Source organism: Chrysemys picta, chromosome 4 (assembly GCF_011386835.1).
Source record: "Chrysemys picta bellii isolate R12L10 chromosome 4, ASM1138683v2, whole genome shotgun sequence".
Classification (NCBI taxonomy): domain Eukaryota; kingdom Metazoa; phylum Chordata; order Testudines; family Emydidae; genus Chrysemys; species Chrysemys picta.
In genome coordinates, this window is record NC_088794.1 from 87,746,156 (window position 1) to 87,751,750 (window position 5,595).

Genomic DNA, 5,595 nt, shown 5'->3' on the forward strand with positions numbered 1-5,595 from the left:
ACTGCACTGGGTTTTTAACCCCGTCTTTGGTATCTGCAACCCCAGCCATAGACAGAAAGAATAATTTGGCCTCCTGCCATTAAGGCTGTGAAGAGGTAGCAGGAGTTTCTGTGAAACTCAGACACCAATGGAAAGGCTGTGACGGATGGCAGGGTGAAGGTGGGGCTGAAACTGGAGAAAGAGGAAGGACATATTCACTGTGACCAACTCTTGTGAATTTATTGCGAGTTTTGTGGTATTTTTTAGGGTTTTTTAAGAAAGCCCCAGCTCCTGGAACCCTAGGATTATGTGAGAATCTCAACTTTCATTTAAAAAAAGTTGCTAGCCCTCATGGCTGTGGCAAAAAACTTGAAAACGTTGTCTGACTGCTCCCTAACAGCTCATATGGACAAATATAAAGAAACCAGAATGTATTATTTTATTTTATTTTTAAATCTTCATGATGTCTCAGGGCTGGACTCAACTTTTGCGAATGCCTGGGGTTGGCAATGCTGCTTACACTGGTGTGAGACCAAAGGCTAAAGAGCCTGGGGGCTGCTCCTGGGTGTGACATAGTAAAGCCTCAGCACCTCACACTGGCCTCATAGATTAATAGACCAGTGTGTCTCACCTCCCCTGCCTGCTGACTGCATCTCAGCACTAATTAGATGGGGAGGGTGGCAGGCAGCCAGCCAGCCGGTAGCCTCCTGCTCCCTCCGCCCAGCAGCAAGATGCTGGCTGGGAGCTGCACAGCAGGAGAATAAACTGCCTTGGCTTCCCCCTGCATGCTATTGAGGGAAAGCACAGACAGCTGGGGGGGTAGGAGGGAGGGGACAGACAGAAAGGGGGCACTAGTGGGGGTGAGTTAAAGGAGTTGGAGAGACGGAGAGGCAAAAATGAAATGAGGGAGAGGGATAAGGAGGATTTCAGTAACCAGAGGCACTGGGGGCCAAGCTGGGGGAGAGAGCTGGGACCTGTAGGTGAGAATCCCCTCCAACATCCACCTCAGCAGAAAAAAGGTGACATTCCTATGTCCTCCCAGGGAGTGAGAAAGGGAAGGAGCCCCACCCATCCTCCCCCTTGGGTAGGGAGACAGGAAGGTAACTCTTGACAATTACCTGGGTTTTTACATTCTCAGATTGTTCTGAAAAATTCACCCTGGGAGCTGAAATTGCCCGGGGTCTGGGGGGGCGGAGGGATAGGAGGGGGAGCAAAGGGAGCTACTGAGACTTAGGGTCAGGGAGCCAGCTCCTGATGCCCAGCCCTGGGCACCGATGCCCCCTACCCTGCTAGGTGCTGGTGCCCTGTTTCATATCCCATCCCACCCTGGGGGCTGGCGCATGTGCTTCTGCCCCTCCCCCTGGGGACCTGTGGTGGCTGGAAGACAGGGCCAGGCTAGGCCAGAGAGTCCTACCTGCTCCCCAGAGGCCAGTCCAATATTGTGCACCACAGTAGCTGCTCAAGTCCCTTGAGGTTGCACTCTGGTCTCTGCCTCTTCCCCTCCCTTCCCCCATATGCAGAACGTAGTGGGTCCCACACTCTCCTCCAGAAGATACTGTGGGGGTGGAGACATAAATCCACCCCCCGATATTTCCATTGCAGGGCTGCTATCAGCCCCCTGCTCTCCCCATATCTGTCAGAGTCAGTCTCTGGCGGAAGGTGATGTTTTGGGAATGTTTGAGGAAAATCATTCCAGGTGCTTGTGTTAGGTGATGGGATAAAATACACTTTTCCCAACTGTACAGAATAGGTCTAGCCATACTTTGAAAAAGAAGGCTACAAGAGCAACAGCTGGTGTTTAGAACTCAGCAAGGACAGAGTTAACGCTGAGGACTGGCATCGTTCCTTGGCTTGCAGGGAAAACATGTTCTTTTAAAATAAAGGTATTAGTGACTGAGCAAACGGTGTGGGTGTCTGCTCAGACACATGAAGCCCTTTTGATTTCACTGCATATTCTCTCTCCCTGTTTTAATAGGCACGGGAACTGCTGCTCTCAGGAAAACTTGCATGAGGGAAATTGTAAATAACTCATTGAAACACACGCAGCAAAATCCTACCCCTTCAAAACTCAATTGAATGTCAAAGACAGGTCAAAATTGTGTGTGTGATCAAGACCAGAAATGCCGTAAGGGTAGGGTCTCTAAAGAATTTTTGCTGCATTCTTCTATAGTCTATAAATGCCAAGCATTCATATAGTTTTTAAATGTACATTGTATTGATTTCAGTACAATTATATAGAACCATACACGTGAATAACACAAGGTATGGCCAACCAATGGCCACATTACAAAGCAATCTCCTGGACTTCTACACCCCTGGCTCCCCATGTCTAGCCATCTAATGCATCATAACTCTTACTTGCACATCTCTGGCTTCCTTTAGACAAGAGAGAAATTCTTTCCATAGCACATGAAATTCTTCACTTTTATCATGAATCTGACAGATAAGCGGCTCGTGTGAAGCAATCCCTGCCGTGTCAACATTCCAATCTTCAGAAGTGGGATATGAGCTTTTCCGCCTTATAAGGATCAGTCTCTTCGCACGTACAAAGGGAATTGCAAAGTACAAAACTTATTAGTTCCATGTATTGCTGAAAATGTATCCAGCAAATATCATCTCAGTCAGCTGGTGGCTTATATGATAACTGTTCCTATAATATTGTTTTTACACTGGGCCAAAATTACTTTACTTCAGTTCAAAAGAAATGTCTCTCTTTTTCTTTTGTCAAGTTACTGTCATCACAACATACACTGAGGGCACCGCTGAACAGTTAACCCAGCCTTGTAGAAAAGGTCTCCAACCTAACAGCAGCAGTTGTGAAGGAAGGAACTCACCTCAGTGAAGTCTGAACTCCAGGGCTTAAGTGGGTCAATTTAAATGGTACAAGGTTAAGATTTATGCTAATAATCAGTGCTTAAAGTGTGTCAGCAGGGGGGAAGGATGTGTGGTGGCACACAAGGGGTGACAGACGCAGAGGGGAAAAAATAAAAATTGAGCTGGGTCTTTCAGGAGTGCACTTTAAGCACTACCTTACCAATGCTGCTTCTCCAAGATTATAATAGACACCCCACTTTTTGTGGACCACTTTAAGCACTGCTGTTAATAACTGGATGAAGAGGCATTCCTGGAGTTGTCTGTTTGTATGATTTTATTCTTGCAGCCTGTCAAGGAGTGCCTAGAGCAAAGAGTACATGCTATAGGAGAGTAAAAACTGAAATAAATGCATTAAATAAATAAGCACGGGCATGTAAAATGAACCAAGGAAATTAAATGCATCCTCCTTAATGCAAAGGGGAAGATTGTGCAATTAAATCACCCAAAGTCAAGAAATATGTTTAACAGCAACACTGAGTGAACCATGTCCACATATATGCTATGCTTTGTCCACATCCTGTTTTTCTGCTTAAATGTGTTGCTTATGTATTGCTGTTTATGTAATAAAACATAAACTGAGCACTATACAGAATGTGCAAAGTGGCTCAGGAATCTCATGATTTTTAACTGTGCACCTTTAGCATTTTTTCATCTAGAGATCAGAAAATAAATCCTTGTTCCATCCTTAGAAAAATACCTGCCCTGAAAACAACGGGGGGAAAGGCTCATCTGTTTGGCCTATTAGCCTGGTTACAAGAACAAGCCATCTTTGATAGATTAGCTTTTGCTTTTTCTGCCATATATTTATAATACTCTCCTTATTTTATTTTCCTAGGTTTACTATTTCTCCCGAGCAACAGTTTTCTCTACCCAGCATCTACAAAGGTAAAGCCATTGCAGCTACAGATGTCCCCATGATCAAAGCCTGAAACAAGAGTTCTCAGCTCCAGGGTGTACTCTGGCCTCCTACAAAGAGAGGCCAGCAAAACCCAGCCACCTCCCTCAAAGCTCTTACTCGTCTGTTTTCCTTTTAAACCACCGGCTACCATTTTCTAGAGAGACCTGCAGCTCATGCATTGGTCCCAGCCCATAGGCCTGGATTAACACAGGGGCTTTAGGGGCTGCAGTCCAGAGCCTCGGGCTAAGGGAGCCCCCACAAACATAAATCCATAATTATATACAATTACAGTGGTCACAAACCCGTCGTTTGCGATCGCCTTGTCGATCCTGGAGCTTCTGCCGGTTGATCGCAATCTCTGGGACGCTAAAAGTCCAGTGGCACAGCAGGGCTCAGACAGGCTGCCTGCCTGTTCTCACTCCGCATCCGGAAGCGGCCAGCTGCTGGCACGTCTCTGTGGCCCCTGGGGAGGGTGAAGGCGGCTCTGTGCACTGCTCTTGCCCCCAGCACCGTCCCCGCAGCTCCCATTAGCTGGGAACCAGTCAGAGCCTGCACCTCACACTCCCTTCTGCACCCCAACCCCCTGCCCCAGGTCAGAATCCCCTCCTGCACCAAACTCCCTCCCAGAGCCCTCACCTCTCACCCTCACCTGCACCCCAACACTCTGCCCCAGCCTGGAGCCCCCTCCTGCACCTTAACTCCCTCCCCAAAAGAAACTAATATAACAGCTGTTCTGAGGTAAGAAGTAGGCTATTTTGAATTAACTTAACTATAGTCTACATGTTTTAAGAATGAAATGTAACCACAGAAATGCTTTATGTTAATTAAAAGACAAGTTTAGTATAGCATTAATAGCTTCGATGCCATAATAGTGATAATTTTGTTTTAAATTAGGAAAAAGACTTGTATACAGGGGCCCCACAAAATCTAACAGTCCTGGGCCCACAGGAGAGTTAATCCGGCCCTGCCAGCCCACATATACATGGTATCAGTACATTTAAGATAGTGCAGTGAAAATAGGATCGGAGTTCCCCCGCTTTCTCTGGATCATCTCACTGGCCAAAGTTGGGCCATTCTAACTCTTCAAGAAGTGGTACAGTAAAGAAGGCTGAGCTGACTAATATTTATTGCTTAAACTATACGGATCAATCCGGTTATAGAAGCAGGATGGACTAAATGACCTATTAGATCTTTTCCATCTCTAACGTATGCAGTAGCTCACCAATCAGGCCTGGGAATAGGCCCTTTGATATCCAGACAAGCTACCCAGGAGGAGGAGGAAGGGGAAGGCAGAGATGGAGTGCTGTGAAAAAGTCTTCAGTACGCTTTGCCCTTTGATCAGCACTGTGCATTACCAAAGAGCCCTTGTCTCTACATCCCACTAGCAACTATTCTTCAAAGGGTGCTAAAGAATCAGTGTCAACATTGGTAAACAGGAGCCTGTTATGTGAACGCAATGGAATCTCTAGCACTACTCTTTTCACTGGGGATTGACAAGACGCACACATGGTCCCTTTACACCATGTTGGAACCTTTGACCCTCCACCCCACTAAAAAGAAAGCTAATCAAGCTCTCGTTCAGCTTGAGGGATCACTTACCGCCTCATAGTTCCTGCTCGTCTTCCTTGCACCACCCAAAAAAGCACTAAACTCTGACAGCTATTGCAGCATAATAAACCAGAGCCGAGAGGCTGCATCTCACACGTCTCTGTTTATAGTGCCTTTCATCCCAAAGCAACTTACAAACTATACAAATGTTTATATTTCTAAAAGCCCGCGACTCTGGAGTTTGTAGTTGTTATGGCAGGTAGACGAAAACTCTCTCAATGGCATAAAAATACAAT

The 5,595-nt window shown here is 46.3% G+C and overlaps 1 long non-coding RNA gene across 2 annotated transcripts in view; it reads left to right on the forward strand.

Annotated features, from left to right (window-relative positions):
* The window catches only part of LOC101946434 (uncharacterized), a 64,357-nt gene that overhangs the window by 13,012 nt on the left and 45,750 nt on the right, over nucleotides 1-5,595 (forward strand). Inside the window, exons 3-4 of one of the 2 annotated variants that reach the window (XR_010600623.1) lie at nucleotides 2,709-2,842; nucleotides 3,689-3,738. This is a non-coding gene — a long non-coding RNA (uncharacterized LOC101946434). Of the gene's footprint in view, nucleotides 1-2,708; nucleotides 2,843-3,688; nucleotides 5,457-5,595 lie in introns of those variants that run through there. The other variant, XR_010600622.1, reaches the window with a different exon arrangement.